Source organism: Phoxinus phoxinus, assembly GCF_949152265.1.
Source record: "Phoxinus phoxinus genome assembly, chromosome: 6".
Taxonomy (NCBI): Eukaryota; Metazoa; Chordata; class Actinopteri; order Cypriniformes; family Leuciscidae; genus Phoxinus; species Phoxinus phoxinus.
Window position 1 is genome coordinate 12,321,248 of NC_136881.1, and position 22,592 is coordinate 12,343,839.

A 22,592-nucleotide genomic window follows, 5' to 3' on the forward strand; every position below is an offset into this window, starting at 1 on the left:
ATTTTGAATATATATACAGTATATATATATATGTATATATGTATATATGCATATATATGCTGACAAAAAATAAATACTAATATTGTGTAAAAACTCGTTCCCATGAATTATTCATTTTTGTTCATGTTTTATTCATTTGTTCTCTCATTTTAGGTAAATTGTGGCCAAGTTGTACTAATCCGTTGACTCATTTTAATTTAGTCACAAATGAATTAAAATGCGGGAACAAATTAGTACAACGTGGTAGTACAACTTAGGGGTGAAATGGCTAAGTGGTTAATGATCTGTGCTAGCAATCCACAAAGTGTAGGATCAAATCCCAAAGGGGGGATTCATGAGCTGCCACCATTGTACCTTTGAACAAAGCACTGAACCCCAGCTAACTCAAGAGGGATTTTCCCTGCAGAAAAGGTTCACTATAGATCTGGTTAAGAAACTGTTGCTAAATTAAAAAACAATGAAAGGTGATATTCAGCTTTCCCTAAAGTGTTGCACAAGTCTTGAAGCGGAAAGTTACGACAGTCTTTTCTTCCCTCTCATGGCGTATATCTGAGTGGAAGCTTCTCAAAGAGGAAAAATGTGGGGCGGGACTTTTATCTTTTTGATTAGATAGTGGGGGTTTTGCGGATAAATTATTATAATACTGCAAAATTACGATTTGCAGATTTTGATTTTATAATGAGTGCAAGAAAACAGTGTTAAAAAAAACAAGTCACTGATTAGTCATACAATACAAGTAGCCTACACATACATGTTCAATTTGAGTCGCTGCTCAGATGTAGGCTACACTTAATCCCACATCACTTGGCATTATTAAAAACCACTTACATCCCCACACTTATTTAAACAGACACTTCAGTGAGCTCTGGAATCGAACTTCATCCATCATCCAGTCAAATGCTAAGGCTCTCAAATGTTAAACCATGAACTTCACCAGTAATTTGTTCTCTGTCTTTTTGCTTACTCTCTGTGTGTATAGCGAACACAAATTTCCGTCCAATTAGCTAAATGTCACAGGATGGTTTTGATTAATGGCAGCAAATGTAGCTTGATTACTGTATGAATGTTCTGTTCAATTAGAATATCATCAAGCCGTAAACAGAATTGATGTGTTTGCACATGTGAGAATCTGACGGTTACAAGATGCTGCAAAAAGCGGGAAAAATACATCACAGTTTTTCATGATATCATTTTTCTATGCAGTTGTAAGGAACAATACCATACCTCAGCAATACAGAACTCTATCACTGTAAAATCACAACTGCATGGCTTCTTGTGACTTGGTCTTCAGTGAAGTTTGTAATTTCTAGGGGTGTACAGTCAAGCTGTTATCTGTATATCTGTGATATCCTTGTCTGTGAATCCGGGAAATAGAGTTTTAAAAGCTTCTCCGAGCCATGGGACCCTATCACACACTTTTCGCAATTTTTCCTGTCATTAAACTAGCAAAAGTGCAATTGCGCTGTGCACTTTAGACCTTGCGCTTAGACTGTTAAAATAGGGCTCATGGTGTCTCTCACCAACCTGCTTAGATTTTGCTGTACATAATAGCAGAAAGTCTTTACACTAAAAAAAAAAAAAAAAACAGATGCACACAGTACTTTGTGTATTCCTCCCCCGTTCATTCTCACAAATATTACCTTTGTTACACATCACAGCTAAAATAGCTTGCAGCCATTGTTAACAGAAGAAAAGATTAGAATTATCTTGCATTTCCACCTGTCAGGTCTCGGCTCTACATTAGATTACTCAGACTGCAGTCCATCTAATATAACAGATCAATGTTATCACACAGGGAATTCAATCATAAAAATTCATGAGATGACTAAATCTCCGTTGGGACTGTTTACTGGAGCGTTGAATACTGAACTATTGCAGGATCAATACTCAGGCACCAGGGAACATAGAACACTTTCCACCTCTGCCTTCAGGTATACATATCATCTATTATTTAACTGCAACAACAAAAAGAGTTTTAAAGTGTAAGGATTGTGTGATGTTTTGAGATGAAAAACTGTCCATCCAAATTCTCATCAAATATTATTAAATGTAATGTATGCGATCTATGTATGAAAAATCGATCTAAATCGATTTATCCCATAAGCTTTTGAAGTCATATGACCTGAGAAGCATTATTTGATATCTAATTCTAAAACATTAAAATGAAATCTGACTGTGTTTTGATAGTTCTCGTTGGATAAATGCTTGTGGATGTCTAGAAGACCAGATTCTTGCTGTATGATTTATGTCAAGATGTTTTGTGCACATAGCTTTTTAGCAGTGTTTGTTACATATATCATTGTTCCTGTGTATTATGTACACTGTAAAACATTATCGTGATTTTGTAAAAGCTGTAAAAATGCTACAGTGAAAAACTGTTAATTGGTTAACAAAGTTTCCTTACTACTATATATGGTAAATAACTGTGATCGATCTAATGGTACATTTAATGTAATTTTACTGTAAAATACTGTTAAATTTACAGTTTTTGAAAGTGAAAAAGAACAACTCATACAATTCCCTGCGTGACACTTCACATTTGTATTTTTATTGAAATAACTGTTTCTTCATAGTTTTCTTAGTTTTTTTTCTAATCAGTTGTGTACATTAGGTTTTTATGTAACATTTAATGTTGTTAAATTAATGTTTATTGCATTTTAAAAATGTTGTGTGTGTTACCATGATAGTGTTTAATGTTTGTGTGAATAAGATTGTGCAGCTTCTACATATCAGTAATAACCTTCTTGGGGAAAAGCTACTTGTGATGTGCATCGATTGGTCATGTGACTTGGATCACTACTGTGATTGACGGTTGTCAGTGCATGTTACAAAACAGATATTAATACTTCAATAGGTTGGTAAATTATCATTATATCAGATAATGAAATGCAGTTTATTACTGTCAATTTAAAATTAAGTCTGTACAACCTAAAATTTTATATTGTACATTTCTGGCAACCACAGCTGCTGTTTTTTTACAGTATATTTTATGACTGTATTATAATGAGAAATCATAAGTTTAGATGAGTTCTCTTAGAAGTCGTAATGGTTTCATTGGCTTTTCACATTTAGTGCACAGCAAATGAGGCCTACCTTACCTATTCACAAACAGAGTGCAGCTAGAGGAATTGTTAAATATTTAATCAGTGTATATGCTCATGAATATTTACATTTTGATATTAGTCTCAAACATTCTTGAATATTTATTATTAATCAACTTATTTTGAGACTTTTTTTCTCTTATGACCTTTGGCCTGCTGAGAAATGACCACTCAAGTATAAAAATACCATTGGACCCCGTTGCCTTTCATTATGTGGACAAAAGATCTATGAATCTGATCAAAAAGATGTCAGAAGATTATTATTGAAAGTGTTGTTACATTAATTACATTTTAATGTGCGGAAGTCTCATTCTGCTCAATAACAATGGTAATAGCTCATGCACATCTGCTTGTGTCTATTATCAAATATAAATAGGCTCTCTCTGCAATGAACTCAGCCATCAATGTTTTCATTATGGCTTGAATTAAGAACACAACTTTCTAATTTTGAGATCAGAACTGAACTGTTTTTAAAATGTAATACAGTTGATAAAATCAGCTTATAGGCCTATTTATCTGAAATAGCTTATATTACTGTATATGCATGGTTATTGGTAAGATCAAATAATAATCAATTGGATGCACTAATTCCATCCACTCAACGAGCATTCAAAAACCAAAAAATAAATAAAATGTTATATGGTTTGTTTTGACCATAAATAATACTTCACTTTCAACACAGACTCTTCAAATGTAAACATAACATGTCTATGTATTACTGAACAGCTCAACCAACAACAACAACAAAACTTACTTGATGTTACAAACCCAATTTTCTTTATTTCCTTATTATTATTTGTTTTTCCATGTGGCATTACTATTACATTGTCAAATGTAAAAAAACCAAACTATAAAATTGGTCCATGACTTGTGTGCAAAATGGCACGTTTTCTAAAGTCATCTGCTTCCAATAGAAGAGTTGTGTCAAGTTTAAAATGGAAGAGCCAATGGCATTTACTTTCATTTATATTTAAGAGTGACCAGGATATTCTTCAAAAATAACCTTTGTGTTCTACAGAAAGTTGTGTGGGTTTGGATCGAGGGTGAGTAAATGCCAGATTTTTCATTTTTGAGCTGAATTATTCCATGTAAACTCCACTCTGTTCCTTTACACTAGATTAATGTATGTGTGCTTGTGTGCAAGTGGAACATGGTCTCTGCACCTGGGTTCCCTCAAAGGGCTCTAAATGTGGTGTCTCATGTCGACAGTGCTGAAAGATATTCATTTCTCCTCTTCACCATCGACCAGACTTCACACACACATACACGCTATAGCATACAGACTCTCCAGAGTACCCACTTCTTTTTTACCGACAGTTCAAAGCGGAGATATAGACGTACAGAGGCCTGTTGACAGAAATTAGATATGGCTGAATAAGATGAGATCTGTGCTAGCTAATTACAAATGCCACTGACAGCAATCACTTTTAACAAAGACAAACATCAATTTACCATTTTCTCCTTTAAATGCAACTGTCAAACATGATTTACATGAATTGTGGAGTGTTAAGAGTCCTTTAATCATTTGATCCTAAACATTTTTACAAGGATTACAAGGACATTTCTCAGGATATTATTGACTTTAAGGTACAATATGTACGGATTTTGTATCAAAATATCCAAAGATTACTTGCAGTCTTTTATATTTCTTTCAATTGTGTACTTCCATTATCCTAAATGTTTCCAAGAATTTGTAAATTCAGAGAAATTCACAATTTTAAAAAGTGCCCTGTTCACTTGTCGCCTGTCAATGACGTAATATCTTAGTTATCTCTGGTTTCCGCTCGTACTGCCGTAGTAACCATGGCGACAGACATGGACAACTGCGTAGTGTGTAACGTCTAGCTGCACGCTGTTGTTGTTTCGTTCAAACATTATGGACCATGGCAATCAGACTTTGGGACAAAAGGAGAACTAAAATGAGGATCAATATCAGCGTGGTGTTTTCGAGATGCCGAGAGCTCCACATCCATGACTAACTTGGACCTGACAGAGCTTCACGAGTCACGACTTGACAGGGACGCCGCTCTTGCATGTACTTTATTAGACAGTTGAGCAAATGTACATAAAACAAATCAATGTTATATAGCTCAACATGATGAAATGTTAGAATATGATCAGTATGTTATTCTAATTTTGATATACACTGTAAAAAACACAACTTGAAAAAAGTTGAAATTACTGATTTTGTTGTGTTGGTTCAGCAAAAATCCACATTGTAAAAATCTCATACAACAACAAAAAAAAAACTTAGTACTAATTTCCCCTAGCTTTTTCTTGTTGACTCTACTTTTGTAAATAACAGTTATACGAACTGAAATTAAGTTGTCGGTGACACACAAAACAATGTTTAGTTGAGTCAACTTGACATAATTTGTTTTCTGGAAAGATGCAACTATTCTGTAACAAATCTTTTGTAGTTGAGCCAATTAAAAAAAATGTGTCTATTGGAAACAGAAGTCCTTATTAAGAATAAGATGTAGATTTTTTTATTGAAAATGTTTGGTCAATAAAGGGGAATAGTTCACTATTCTTATTCCTGATAAGTGGATTATTTGTGAATAGAAAAACCAAGAGTCAAACTGCCCAACCAAAGGAAACGCTCATCACCACAATAGTGATGACCAAATGAATACAGAATAGTTGCACCAATCCAGAAAACAAACAATGTCAAATTGACTCAACTAAACATTGTTTTGTGTGTCACTGACAACTTATTTTCATTTCGTATTACTGTTATTTACAAAAGTTGAGTCAACAAGAAAAAGCTAGGGGAAATTAGTACTAAGATTTTTTTAGTTGTTCAAGCTTATTTTTTTTTACAGTGTAGCTTACTGCTAGTCTCATAGCAAACAAATTAACACATATAATAACATTATAACTTTCAACACACTCAAATGCTGTTTAGTATGATAGTGTAACGTTAGACCAAATGAAACAGCGCTGCGTTACATCACAAGTATAATTGTGTAATTCACACAATTGTAAAAACACAAGCGAGTAGTAACTCAGCACTTGCAAGTAGTTTAGTAGAATTAAATGTCCTTTTTCCTTTATATCCGCGGGACTGTCTCCTGGATATATCTGTCTCTTATTAGCAATCGCGACCTGCTTCATACCATACTCATCCATAAATATTATTAGATCTATCAGCATGACAGCAAGTCCCATCATTCCGCTTTTAACTGCGTCATCAACCTACGCCTTTGTTATTGTAAGAGTTTAGTGACCCCTAGTGGTGAAAAAAAAGACATATTGTAGATTTAAACATGTGACTTTGTGTAGTGAGAGTTGTGTCTGTTTATGGTTGTGAATGAGAAATGGTAAAAAAAGAAAGTTTCAATGACAGTGACATTTAATTTGTATCTCAAGTTTCACCCAGTGGGTGGTTGATGATTAAAGATGCTCATCGGTTCACAAGCACACTCTTCTTTATTTTCTTTTTTCCTTCAATGAAAGTACAAAAAAAAAAACTCCATGTAATTCACATCATCATTGAATAGATATTTTGTGTATTTATTTCTGTTTTACTTGTCTTCTTTTTCATGTCTTAGTGAGCTGTCATTTAGCAACACTTTCACGCACTATGCGATGCGACAGCGATTGTGGGAGAAATAAGCGCACTGTAAGTCCTATGACTTACAGTGCGCTTATTTCTCCCACAATCGCTGTCGAAAAACTATAGGTTAAGTGCCTCGCTCAAGGACACAATTGCTATGCTCAAAGGATACAATGCCAACTGAAAAAAATAATAAATACTTGGAGTCAAACTCCTAAATTGATCCATTTACCAGCTTGAACCAATAAACCAAGTCATGTTTCCCCCCACATTGTTTCTTCTCAAGTTATCTTGTAACTGTTAAAGAGACGAGTGTTATTTAAGGCTGTGTTGTCATTTCACCCAGATGTATATAACACGATCCAACACAGATCCAGCTTTTCATTATGGGGTTGCTTGTGTCCACTTAGACAAAAAAGAAAGGCAGAAAAATAGAGAGAAGAAAAATATTGACATCTTAGATGATGCAGAGATGGTCTGCCTTAGATTTAAAATGGACAGCATTAAAGCGCCGATGTGAGTGGAAAGTTTGTCCTGTTCTAGTTTCCCGCTAGTCTTTAGTTACCATGGACAGTCATGCAATCAATACACCTATTATGTCCGACTGGGAATCGAACCCAGGTCTCCTGCATAGCAGACGGGAGCACCACCTCGGTTCCACAAGGTGGTCTGTTTTGACTCAGAATGCAGAGACAGACAATAACTCAGTTCAAGGGCTTTATTTAAAAAGCGGGGCAAAAGTATCCAGCAAGGAACAGGCAAAAACAAAAGTAACAATCCAGGCAAAATCCACAATATCAGTCAGAATTAGTGAATGATCCAGAAGCAGGAGGCAAACTCGTAATCCAAGAAACAGGCAGGTACAGGTCGGAAACAAGCATCAGTATCAGGAATAAATACTCTGAGAATAACTCACGGACAGGTTTAGTCAACAGGACTGCACCAATATCAACTCAAGACTGAGCAAAGAACTCAAGATGACAGGGGTATTAAGGTTCAGGTGAAACTAAAGCCCCTTTCACACAGCGCTTTGATCCTGGGAAATTGCCAGAACGCCTTCTGTGTGAATGCAAACATGACCCTGGATTGATGCCGGGATCGATGCCGGGTTGGGGACCTAGTAACATTGCCGTGTTCAGTCCCGGAATGCGTAATCAAAAGCCGTAATCAATGCCGTGTCGTAATGATGACGCTGAAGCCGGGATCCTTCTCCCGCTAGTGATGTAATGTGCTAGTTTATGATCGAATCAGAGAAAAAAATGCACAAGCGTGGTTGTGGTTTGCTCATAAGCAAACGTAAGATGCTGAAGAGACTTTACATGTCACATCGATGTCACGTGTCTTTACAGGAATTTTTACGGGTTGTGTGTGAACGCACTCTCTGATTCCTGAAAATCACTTGCAGTGTGAATGAACCAAAATCAAACGAACCTGGGTCAAATCCCGGGTCACTTTATCCGTGTATTTTCCGGAATCTAAAGGGACTTAACAAATCAATAATGAGAACATGTGACATGCATGAAACTTGACACACAACGAACAAACGAATGTTACAGTATGAATCACAGACTGTAAAAACAACTAAGCAATGACAAAAAACACATAATTTAGACCGTAACAGTGTCGAGAAGAAAGTAGTTAACTTCAGTGTCCCTTTCAAAGTCTTTCACCTTTAGTAGCTCTTTCCACCTAATATTAGCTGGGAATCACAATATTTACCCTCATTTTTTTAATACGCCGGTCGCTTTTTTGGTGATGAGGATTCCTTCTCCTGTGGCTCGACATAAGTATGATCATGTATTATGAAGTACCTTGCAGTGTCTTTCAAATTTGCCAGTATAGTGGCAAGCGCCTCTCACTGATCTCCTTGTTAGTTTCAGCTGGTGTCAGTCACGTGACGCTGGCTCTGAACGAAAACACGAAAAGGCTAGTGCTTTTTGTCCCTTTCTGCTATTATAGTTTTTCAAAATGGCGGAACGACATGGAAGCCTCCTTGGACTTACCCGTCCAATGTAAATAAAGATAAGACATTCTTTGCTTACGAGCATAAGTCAGATCATTGGCAGTGGTCATTTTACACCAATAAGGACATTTTTATGAATAAAGATATTAATTTTAGCTAATAAAATACTTAAACTACATAGTGTACCTTTAAACATGTATCTTTTTCAGTTTTGTTTTTTAACCACATTTATTTTGGTTTATGTTTTTATTACTGGAAAACAAGACAAAACTATTTAAAGTTTTCTTCATAACGTTCATCAACAATATACACAAAAACAAAATGCACTACTACAGTAGCTAAAGAAAAGATAAATTCAGATCTAGGAGCTATGGACCCATCTATGCTTTGGTGTCTGTAAAACAAAAAAGACCAATAATTTTTCATACTAATGTCATTTGTTAGTTTGTCCTCACCTAGATACATAAACTTTTCTGCCGCCAAAAAAAGCAAAGACCCGTATATCTTCCTTTAGATCCATTCAGGCTGCTGCTCACCTCCTGCAATAAAAAAAAAATACTTTTATGTTGGATGCCCTCCATTCTGATCAAGCATGTTTTTGATTCTTAGTACAGGATAAATAAATATATATATATATATATTGCAAGCCTCAATTTGACAAAAAAATCTGTCAAAGAGTAGCTCAGAGTTTCAGAATTAAGTGAACTCGGTCTGATCTTCTGGGATTATAGAGGTGATTATGAGGTAGAAAGACTTTGGGGTATGCATTGGGGCTGTTTTCATAGGGGAAAGAAAAAAGGTAGTGAGGTTCTGAGATCTAAATTGAACTCGTCTTCTTCCTTGACCCTGAGTGCACACCAGGATGGTTCAGGGAGGCCAGAGCAACAAGTGCACTCTGGGGAAGTATATAAGTCAGAGGAAGCCGCCAAAACTGAAAGGCTGAAGCGAACAGAAGGTTAGACTTGAGTATGTGCTTTGCAGTCAGTGTTTAGAACACCTTTTCTTCCTTCTGCTCATTGGAGAAGACAAAGTGAAAGGTATTAGTGGATGACAGGGATGGATGTTGATGTTGATTGGAAATTTCCAATTTTCATTTGGATCATTCCTGTTTTTTCAGACCTTTGGAGCTAAAAAGTGTAATATGCCTGTGTATTAGTAGTTCATGGAAGTGTATCTATAATATAATTTCTGAAATATGCTCTGGTCAAGTTCAAACACTAACCCTATATTTAAATTTGATTATATACATATAGCCTACATATTTAATGGTGGTTGCATGTAGAGGATTCTTGGATGCAATTAAAAAGTTTAGTTTGCCACTGCTTAGTGTGGAAAAATCTTTTCAAATGTTGACATTTTCATATAAATTTCTCTATGTTATTGACATTTTAAATTATACTAAAGTATGATATACTAAAATATACACTTTAAAGTATGATATACTAAAATATACACTTTAAAGTATGATAAACTAACTAATATCATAAATCATCACAAAAATCCATAATTCACTTTTTCATAAAGACTGAATAATTAATCATAAAGATTGAAGATAACTTCTCAGATATTGTATTTGCCGTTTTATTTTATTTCCTCATAAGACTGATCTTTTTGCTCCTGCACTGGCTGTATCACAGCATGAGTTTAGAAAGGCCTATGCTTATCTGCCCAGCTGATTTATTGCAGGAACCTGCAAAGAAATTCTTACCAACTTTAAGCTTATGGGGTTCATGAAATGATAATAAAACGCAATTTAGAGTTCAGTAGTTCCAACCAGGCAGGATCCTTGTGGGTTTCAAAACATTTTTGTATAATTTATTCCACAGAATTGTATGAATTATTAACTTTTGTGAGAGGAGAGAGATAGCAAATTGTCTACTATCAATTATGCATTGTGAATTATTGAAATCTCAGTTATCAGTGTTGCCCTACCAAGCAGCTGAGTTCTGTTCACGCCAATGTCTTGTTGCCTCAGTGAAATTACCCCCACTATGGTGGGTAAAAATGCAGTATAAACAATGAAATTACAGATCCGCTAATGAAAGACTGCATATGGATGTCTTTTAAACATCTGTGCTGTGAAATCACTGTTCCCTTTCAAAAGCTTCTCTTAGTGCTGCGCCGAGTTAGCGCTTTGGAAACACCTTTGTGGTTGACCGCCCGTGAAGTATGTAACCGAACACGCCAAGGAACTTAGCCTTGAACTTGGGAGCTTCTGACTGTGATGTCATTGGAATGCATGCTCGTCAGAGGCTATAATTAAATGTGCCACAGGTGCATCTTCAGGTTTCTTTGTCTTCTGAGAAAGCCGTGCTGTGTGTGTGTGTGTGTTCAAGCTCTCTCTGCAGTCATTCTTTTTTTAGGAGTTAGATCCAAGGGCAAGAATGGATGGATGTCGAGTTCGCTGGCTCCGAGCATTGCTCCTGCAATGACAAATTGCAAGAGGAGCTCCTCGAGGTTGTCACTCATGCAGTGGCCAGGCTTAAATTAGACTGGCCACGGGAGCAAGAGACCCCCAAATGCTCTTAATTAATGGACATTTTCTGTCCGGTGGCCTGGAGAAGGGACCTCAACATTGGTCTCTCCCCTTTTCTGAGGACCTCCATGACGAGTTATCTCGTTTATGGGGGAAGTCTAATGCATCGTACGTTTGGTTATACGATGATGCTTCAGGTTGAAGAGATGCTAGCGGGCTATCTCACCCCTGGTTTTGCATCATCACTGAAGAAACAAACTCTCCCCACCAAGCGGTACAGGACTACCTCCACTTAGGGAAAGTTAGGCAGCCTGACCTGCTGAAGGACCTGAGTGCGGGTGGCTCTATCAATGAAGAGGCTTTCTCTGAGCTTCATTGAGCCACAGATCTGACTCTCTGTGCGACTAAGCAGACGGCCCGTGCCATCAGTCGTAGATTGGATGTGCAGCCCTAACTCAGTGCAGCATTGACAGAAGCTTTTGAAAGAGAACAGGGTTAGAGTCAAGTAACCAGAGACGATTTAAATGTAAGCACTAATTTTAAAGGATTTGAATTTTGAATTTATTGAAAGGACAGCCCCTTGAGAAAAAAAAGTTCATGAAACTCCAAAACACATCACACTTATCTGCATTACTCATGAGAACGAACTCTTTAAACCCAATCACTGAGCTGTATTACGCATGAGATCGCAGTACAGCAGAAAATGCAAACATCCCGAAAGACCATTTCAGCACTGTTCAGACACGTGCCGTAAGTGTATGTTTACTCAGAACAGTAGCACAAACGTGTTGTTTAATTTTCCCCAAGATTATGTCAGAGCTGGAGTTTGGCAAACAAGACACACCTGGGAACAATTAGGAACTAATCAACAAATAAAACTACAAAGGACTACAAAACATGGCACAGAACATGAATAACAAATAACAAAAGTCTACACAAGACAAGGGGAACACAATAAAGGTATCATGACAATAAGTGAACCGTTCACTCCCTTGTGAGCTTTTTTTTAACCACCCTGGTGTCTGTATTTATATTTGAGTTTGTGCCAGATGAACAGAAGCTGTAAATTTGTCATTTTTATTAAACTTTCTGGAAATCCATCAAGTTGGTAACGGAGCACACAGACCCAATCAGAAAGAGATTTTAAATCTGTTTCTCTTTCTTGCTTCTTGAGCTCTCAAAATGCAATCTGTCTCTCTTACAGTCAGAGATAGAGAGGCTTTAAAACTGCTTAAGAGGAAAGTATGGAATTATAGAAAGAAGCTTTAAAGGAAAGTTGAAAAATATGTGTACTGTAGGTTTCAAGTAATCAAAAACTTAAGAAAAGAAGAATTGATTTGACAGTGAAAAGTTTAAAATGTTTAAAATATTTTAAATACCGAAGTTCCAGTAAGGATGCATTGACATTAAAAAAAAAGACAATATAATTTAAATTAGATCTCTAGTTTCAGTTACAGTAACTAAATCTGAAAGATCCACTCAGTGTGACTTATTGGATAATGCTGGGAAAGTGTGCCCTTGGAGAAGGGAACACTGCTGAAGCCACTCCAAGTGTAACATATGGACTAGCCGAGCAGCGTAGTGCAACATGTGGCAGTCTCTGGGGTGGTTCCAGTCTAGTTCTAGGGGGGAAAGAACACCAGCAGAGACGACAGAGCGGACTCTGTCGAGGGAAAGACACAGGCTCGCCCGCAGAGGAGCTGATCTTGGAAGAATACACATATGGGGTCGCCGCAAGGACCACTACATATGGACACCCTGCCTAGCACAGCTTCCACAATACATACAAGTGTAGGCCTGGCGTAAGATGCTCTGCAACGTCTGACTGCCGCAAGGAGCGGACGGGACAGGGAAAAGCCAGGGCTGGGTCTGCCTCCTCCGAAGGCAACACTTCCCTTTTTACTACCTGATCCCTGAAGGGAGTGATAGGAACCTTGGGCACGCATCCAGGCCGGGGTCTCAGGACAAGTTGAGAATTGGCCAGCCTGAATTCTAGGCACGATTCGTAGGCTCGAAAATGCTTGCAGGTCCCCGACCCTCTTGATGGAAGCCAGAGCAGGTTCAAAGGGAGGTCTCTGCAGTGCACTAAGCACCAGAAACAGGTTCCAAGAGGGTACAGGAACCCCAGGCTCCCCTTAGGAACCTGACGATCAGGTCATGCTTTCCCCATGACTTACCTTCAACTGCATCGTGATGTGCGGCAATAGCAGCAACATACACTTTGAGGGTTGAGGGAGACAGCCTTCGCTTCAACCCATCTTGCAGGAGAGAAAGCACAACTCTGATCTGACATCTTCGGGGGTCTTCCGGGTGGGAAGAACACCATTCAACGAACAGGTTCCACTTCAGTGCATAGAGGCACCTCATAGAAGGGGCTCTGGAAGTGATGGTGTGATGGGTAGGTCACCTAAAACCTCTGCGTCCTGTCCAGGGACCAGACATGGAGTTTCCAGAGGTATCTACGTGGGTGCCATAGAGTGCCCCATCTCTGAGAAAGCAGATCCTTCCTCAGAGGATTGGGCAAGGAGGGGCTGTCGTGAGGAGCATGAGTTCTGGGAACCAGGTCCGGTTGGGTCAGTATGGCACAACTAGCAAGACCTGCTCCTCGTCCTCCCTGACTTTACACAGTGAGGGTGCCTTCGGTCAGGGAGTAAAACAACAAGTCCGGGGAGGCAACATATCTACCTGTGCGGCGTAGACCACCTTGTCGGTTGATGTACACAACAGTCGCAATGCTCTCCGTACGGACCAGTACATGCTTGCCATGTAGCAGCCCCTTGAGGTGGCCCAGCGCAAGGCGTACTGCAAGGAACTTGAGGCAATTGATGTGTCAATGCAGTTAGGGCCCTCCACAGTCCCGAGAGAGACTGCATGCCCGTTGTATGTGGCCCCCAAGCCAGTGGCAGAAGTACAAAACCTACAAAGACTACAAAACCTCTGATAGACATTACATGTTTCAAACCTGCATGACTTTCTATCTTCTGTGGAACATAAAAAAATAATGTTTTGAAGAATGTTGGTAACCAAACAGTTGCAGTTTCACTAGACGACTGGGAATGGATCCCAGCACAGGCAGATACGTTCTGGTTGAGTACATTTTTTGGTTCGGATTAGCACAATAGTATAATTAAAAGTATTTTCAATCTGCAGTCGCTGTCACTTTTCATCTGGCCTCTAACATCTGTACTGACTCCTGGACATCAATGCCAATTCAAAATATGTCATAAAATATGCCTTTACAGGGGTGATAGAATGCAAAACCAAGTTTACCTTGGCATAGTTGAATAACAGTAGCTCGGTGGCTACTGTTATTCACTTTCTGGGCCCAGGAATATCAATGGTGGTCAGACACAGTTCAGTTTTGAAGAATGTTGGGAACCAAACAGTTGCAGTTCCCATTGACTTACATTGTGTTTTCCCCCATACAATCGTAGCCACTGAGAGCCGAAACTGTTTGGTTATCTTTTTTGTTCTGCAAAAGAAAGAAATGCCTACAGTTACGTATGCCTACAGAAATGCATACAGCAGTATGAGGGTGAGTTATGATTACAGTATTGTCGTTTTTTTTGGATGGACTATCCCTTTAAGTCTACTTAAATGCCAATAATTAAATGCCTATAATAACCCCAAAAAATATTTATGTTTAATAAAAATGTGTCTGGCTTTTAATTTTATTTTATTAAATTGGTGTTTAATTGACAATAAAATAGGTGGTATCACTCATCACTACCTATGAGAGTCAGTCAGAAAGTGTCACTCCAAAATGTCAATGGACCTAAGCACAAATCTACACAGAGGTTAGAAGCCTATTAAACTCAAACAGCCGTGTACCAATGTGCACGTGTTTGTGTGAGAGAATAAGCTAAAGAAAATAAGGAGGTGTAATCTAAGAAGAAAGTTGTATTTAAAAACAAATCTGAGCAACATCATGTTACAATGACAGTTCATGCAACATGTTCACAGTAGTGAGCCAGATGCCTTGAGCAGTCCTTGTGTCAGGTTTATGGAGAGCTCCACCTGTTCCCTCCTTCTCCCCAACATGGCGCTGACATTTTGTGATATTTCAGCCAAATGTCACGAGACAGACTCCGATGAACAAGCGTACGGATGTCCCGCCGAAAGAGATACGCATGCAGTTGTACTCAAATGAAAGTTCACATTTGATTCGTTGTGCTTGGGCACTGATACGTGACGCAAAAGAATGCGGGAGATAGGGTCGTTATGCTAGCGAGGTTGGAGAGCAGAGAAAATCTGACTAATAAGGTCACACTGTTTGATACTAGCTGGTTCTCACAACCCTGTGTCAAAAATAGGAAGCGGCAAAAATGCAAGAAAAATGGCATCTTAAGGAGCTATGACCGGGATGCTCATAGCCGTTAAACACATAGTTCATGGTTCTGATCCACGGCCAGGGTTTTCTTTTCTAACCTGCTGCATTCTGTTTGTGTAATATGAAGCATGCTGAAAAATTCAGTAAGAATGAACAATGTTGTTAAACTGTGCATATTAAATGATTGAAATTGTTAAAAAGAAAATAGTTAAGCAGGTTGGCAGGGTCTATTATTATTATTTATTTGGAAAAAAATGTGATATTGACAGTTGACACCTTTCTGATGTCCCTAGCAAGCTTAACCAGCAGCCATGCAATAGAAAGACCAAGCTGTTTGACCAGCTAATTTTGGTGAACAATATGGCTATGCTGGTCCACCAGCCAGCACCAAATGAGCAAATTTATGCAGGTCTAAAATAGTCTTTTCAGCAAAGGTGGTGCAATTGCTTATTGAAATTGTTCTTCACCCTTTTCAAGTTAACTTATAAAAGCAGAGGAAGATTCCTTCTAAGGCATTCATTATTGTCTCTCTTCAGGCTCAAAAAGACTTTCAAAACTGTGGAAGGCGCTGCAGAAAAAGCCTTCTTGAAGAGAACACCTTCACATCTCTCCTTTTTAATTTGTAGTATGTCTACTTCAAAAAGCAATCCAATTATGAAGCGTTTGATGAGTTTAATGACAGTTAATTTTGTCGGGCCTGTCCTCAAAGGACTGGTTATGAGAGATGGACATTAAAGGGATTTGAAGTGTATGAAAAGTCTTGAGAATATCAGTTTTGATCCACTAGACGACTGGGAATGGATCCCAGCACAGGAAGATAAGTTCTGGTTGAGTACATTTTTTGGTTCGGATTAGCACAATAGTATAATTAAAAGTATTTTCAATCTGCAGTCGCTGTCACTTTTCATCTGGCCTCTAACATCTGTACTTGACATATTGCCTGGACATCAATGCCAATTCAAAATATGTCATAAAATATGCCTTTAAAGGGGTGAGAATGCAAAACCAAGTTTACCTTGGCATAGTTGAATAACAGTAGCTCGGTGGGTAAAATGGCCATACACAGAATCTCAAAATCTTATGTCACCTCCTTAATATGAAAATCTCAAATTAGCTCAGATGTGACGTAACACTTGGAGGATGTACAGACCAGATCCAAATAAGGACATTTGTTATCCCCCTAAATTTGCATACACAAGCACACTTTCTGGGCCCAGGAATATCAATGGTGGTCAGACACAGTTTATCCACAATGTCTCGAGAATGACGAGTTCTTGTGGTGGTTAAAGCCGGTGCCTGATAATGTATACGAGGCAAACTGCGCCGTTAGTCAAAGACGTTTTAAACTGGGTACAATGGGAATCAAGGTATTTGAAAAATTATTTTCTCCTTTCTCCCAGTTTCTCACTTCATGCGTTTTCTGTAGGGATGGCTGACTTGAAACTGACGTTCCGAAGCTTTCTGAGATCCCGAAGCGCAGATGTTTCGAAACACTGATCCGAAGCGTGATTCAAATTAAACACCCATGTCACGTGACTACTACTAAATGAAGCTTCGGAGTGTTTCACAAGTGTTTCGACAGGTGGGATGCTCCGCCGAATCAGCGTTTGATTGAGAGGGTCGGGAACAGACCACACAATTGCACCTGTATAAAAGTGAAGTCAACTCATCTTGACCTCGTGGATTTAGGCTTACATTTAAATTTACACATTGACTGATAGGCTAGAGACATACAGAGTATACATATATTGTCACATTAATAGATGCATAGATAGAAATATATAGATAGATTATATATATATATATATATATATATATATATATATATTAAATACATAGATATATAGATTATTAGATACATATATACATAGATAGATTAAGATATATAGATAAATAAGCTTACAAGTTTCATATATTAGACAAATACAATAATACTTTTTTTTTTTTTAATGGCTTGTTGTCAAGGTTGTTTCAGATCAACACCTGCAAGTGACCACTAGGTGTCACCGTTGAGACGGGGGTCGGATTTTTTTGAAGCCTCGACACAATATGGCACATTTGCTTCAACTGTTTCATTGTTTCACGAAGCCTCGATCTGCCCACCACTAGTTGTCTGTGATCAGAAGCACGTTTACACTTGTCTTTTCAATGTGTATGTGGACAACATCCGGATACAGGTCACATGTTAATTCAAGTGTAAGCGCAGCCAGAAAGAACCAGGCTTATATAGGGTGAGCACAAGAAGATGAGACACAGGTGAAAACAATGAGTGCTAATGAGTCCAGGTAGAGAATTATGGGAGATGTAGTTTGTGAGGGAATGACAATAGTCTGTTGTGGAGTGCCCTCTGGCTTTCAAGGGCACTCCAGTTGGTGACTGTTACACTATGTATTCCCTATTTTTTTGTTTTGTTTTTATTTGTGTTAATACGGAATACGGTGTAATATCAGTGTCATACATACAGTTACAATTCAAGTCTTATCATAACTAGAAAAACCTGAAAGTCAAAGAAAGAAAACATCTGTATTTTATAGGCTACTTTCTTTAGATCATATGCAATACCACTCAATATTACTAATACTATGGTAATGTCGCAAATGGATCCTACCTGTCGCGACATTCCCTTCTTTGCATGTTTAAGATTAGTGGACAGGCAGTCCATTCATTACAGTTTTTTACAATCGCTATGACAGTTTTTTCAATACATTTAACAAATTTCCTAAACTCTTAACGCACCAACACACCTAAAACACACATTTGGCAATACGGTTAATTTCATGCTCAAAATCACACACTGTAAACTAAACTCCAAAACTCATTTTTAAAATACAATAATACACTAACACAATACACTATGTCTAACAAAACACTGCAAACATGTTTCAAAATCAAATAATTATTCAAAACACTAACACATGTTCTCTTCCAACAGGAACATTTAGTCAATCATAACACAATGACAAAAAAAACAGTAACATCAGCTGAAATGACAGAAACTGCATTATGTTATGTGTCAGGTCTGCCCTTATAAAATAGACATTGTATTTATCATAGATTGTGTTTTGCACTGTAGTTTCTTGTGAAGCCTCTCTACATTTTAGTTTTGTTGGGTTTAGTAAATACATGCATTTTGTGTCTTTTGCTGCAGAAATTCAATACAAAAAATGAATGACCATCTCAGAGTAGCTTTATGTACAGTTTATGAAAAAAAAAAGACAGAGTCAGAATTCCTGCAGTAAAGACTTTATTTGCAAAAGGACATTACTGCAAGATATACCTTTCTTTCTTTCTTTCTTTCTTTCTTTCTTTCTTTCTTTCTTTCTTTCTTTCTGTCTTTCTGTCTTTCTGTCTTTCTTTCTTTCTTTCTTTCTTTCTCTCTTTCTTTATTTCTTTCTTTCTTTCTTTCTTTCTTTCTTTCTTTCTTTCTTTCTTTCTTTCTTTCTTTCTTTCTTTCTTTCTCTCTCTCTTTGTGTTGCTCTATATTGTTCCTTTTCCACACAAGATCAGCCCAAAGAGTCCTCTTTTATAACATGGTCATGCGATTGAAAGAACCTCAACACCTGAGTGTGCTTCCTAGATGGGAATCAGCTGTAATTTATATATTTGCATAACTTCAATAAGCTGTTTCTCAGTGGCAATGGAATAAAATACATGAAATATATTTGTGTTTCAATTCACAATATGACCAGCTGTTCACTTTGACTTTAGCCTATACTGTATGTTATGTTTAGAATAGTGTTATCTGTTCTGACATACAGTGTGAAAGCATTTGTAAATTTGGCAGTAAAATTACATTGTTTTGGTATTGGTTGAGCTTGTGTGTAAAAGAAGTTCAAGCATTTTAAATTTGTGTTAACTATATGCATTTTGTGTCAAAGCAACAATAAATGTGTTAATTGTATAGCCTACAAAGACGCATGTTGTGCTAACTGTGTTAAGAGTTTAGGAAACTTATTAAATGTATTGAAAAAACTGTCATAGCGATTGTAAAAAACTGTAAATAAGCTATTTCCTCACAAAAACGGTTCAGTGAAGCCTCTTCTCCATCTCCATTGAAATCGATTAAAAAAACTCTGGTCAAACTCTGGTCTCCTTTCCTTTTTTTGGCTGATCGAAGGTTAACTTGCAGGCTTGCCTTCTAGTGGCTTTTATGCATCCAACTGTATCCATACACTCTCATCTCATCCCTTTTCCCACATTTGTAGTAATGACACTATAACGCAAACCGTAAATTGTAATGCGTGAGCACGCGATAGTTTTCTTGTACGCGAAAGTCTTTATATTTTTATTTTTGCAAAGGTCCCTTTAGGGGCTCCGTACCATACCTTAATTTACCCTTTTAAGGAAAAAGTTATACAAATTTCAGATTACTTAGTAATTAATTACATCCAACACTGTTTGACCTTATTAAAATGTATTATTTCACCCAATATTTGATGTGCTGTGTATTTTTGTGCTCAAAATCATCCCATCTATGTAAAAATGCTGTATTTATGTGCAGCTTATTTAGACAGCAGACAGTGAGTGAGGTTGTGAGACAAATGCAAATTCTGAAATAATCACCAACTTACATATTGGTTGGACCTAGTTCTTATACTGGAAGATGACGATTTAAGAGATATGACTGATCCTCTGATGAATGTCTGGAAAGTTCACTGTTCTCCTGCAGCTAACACTGGGATGTCTATAGTCCCTGTGTACAACACATCCTTGATAGATTTTAGCAAATATTTTTCATCTCAAATTGGAACTGAGAAAACAGTAGGCTAAGTGTAACTTCCCAAGAAGAAGCCACCAGATGTCTACGATTTCCTGACAGATTAACTCCATTTACAGTTTTTTTCAGTCGCTAACAAGCGTTTGTCCAGCCAGTTGTCACATTTTCAAAACTCTAAACACAATTAGCACAGCATCGGTCTTTTGTGGCCATACCATTCACACATTTCATGTCGTTTTCACACAATATGCAGTCAGTGAACACATTTCCACAATGCTTACATTTCCTTAACAGACAAGCTATACCTCCCAACAAAACTATGGATTGTTTTTGTAGTATTTACGAATGTTAACACACAACATCCCACAATAGCAAAAACAATATTCCAAACCTTAGATACAGTATAAAAACCTCTGCATCTGCAATGATCAGTTCAAAAACAATATATCTCAGATGATAACAAACAAACAATTGAATATCTCAGCTGATAACAAACAAACAATTGAATAATTGACACAGAGCTGATTTATGTTGGGTAAATTGGGCCAATCACAGCTGATTCCAGACTGGCTTAGACTCAGTGGCAGGGGTTCTTTTTTTTCTATTACATTGACACTAATTCAGTAAAAGGAGGAGAAGGGAGAAGAGCAGGCCCAGTGAGAGATGCAGTGAGCCAGTGGGCCCTATAATACCGAGCGCATCCTTGCCTTTCTCAATGATCTCCACCAGCGCCTGGTTCCAGAGCAGCGCCTGGTTCTCATGAAAACATGAGGACCTTTGTAATTACCTGGGACAATGTGGCTTTCCATCATTCTCAAGCAATAACAACATGGTTTGAAGTCCACCCAAGACTGGTAAGTCTCTTCCTTCCACCCTATTCACCTTTCCTCAACCCCAGAGGAGTTTGTTTCTGCATGGAGGTGGACGGTTTATGACCATCAGCCACATGACCAGATGTCCCCCCTTGAAGCCATGGATGCTGGTGCAGGGACATCACAGTTCTTGATTGCATCGCCTTGGATAATATCAGATGTGATGTTGATGAAAACATGTGGCCTAACCCTGAAGATCGCAGAGATTAGATACAGTAATTTTGTGCTTTTTTTAGTACAAAAAAAAAAAAGTACTAAAAAAGTTGTTGTTGTTTTTTTGTTCAGAATGCTCTTGTGTGTTTCATGGATATTGTGTTCACTGTAAGCAATACTGTAAAACTTTTTCTGTTCTATCAAACCGTGTTTCTACTGTACCTCCTGTAGTAAACAGTAAAGGATTTGCTTTTACTGGAATGCTTTTGAATGTGAACATTACTACATGTGGACATACAGTTCCCAACAGGGTTCGAAATGACTTAGGACTCTTGGGGGGTCCCCTAAAATTGAATTATTAAATTATAAAAAATTCTGAAGAATACCTTGCTTCACTATATACTGTAGGCAATATATGGACCAATGTTGAAGGTGGGATAATGGTCTTGGGATGTTTTTCATGGTTTGGGCTAGGCCCAGTATTGTAGTGGTGTCTGGAGAAGTGGCTATAATCTAACAGGTAAACCTCTAACTCTGGAGCAACAAAGTTACATCACCTTAAATAAATCTAATCCCTGACATGACAAAGTGAATAACAGGTCATTCTGTCCTTGAGCAAGGAAGTTGACTCTAAATCCACCAGGTGTACTCATTATGGCAGCACCATGCACCTTCAAGGGGTTTGATCAAATACAAATGGCATTTCTCATCCCTTATGTTACATTAAATGTAATTTGTAAAACAACTGGCCGCTGGATTGAAAAATAATGATGTCTGAAAAGACTGTACCTACATTAGAAAGTTTACTTTGTTTCAAAGTAGTCAATCCATAACCTGATCTAAAATATTTAGGGACACGTGAAAAAAAAAAAAAACGTAATATATTCTAATATGACTAAAAGCCATTAAAATGACAATAATCCAATAGTAACCACATTATTCAAAATCAACATGTCCAGGCACATTTTATTTATTTGTCTTAACTAGTTCTCAAAATTAAAATGAAGAAAAATATTACTTAAGAAATACAATTTATTATTATAATATGAGTGTTAAAGGGATACTTTAAAATGAAAATTCTGTCATCATATACTAACCCTCGTGTGGTTTTAAACCTGTATGAATTTCTTTCTTCTGCTGAACAGAAAGGAAGATATTTAGAAGAATGTCAGTAACCAGACAGTTTCTGGTCTCATTGACTTCCATAGTATTTTTTTTTTTTCATACTATGGAAGTCAATGAGACCAGAAACTGTCTGGTTTAATAGTATTAGCTTCCTAGATAGCTTACCATCTCTCTCTCTCTCTCTCTCTCTCTCTCTCTCTCTCTCTCTCTCTCTCTCTCTCTCTCTCTCTCTCTCTCTCTCTCTCTCTCTCACACACACACACACACACACACACACACACACACACACACACACA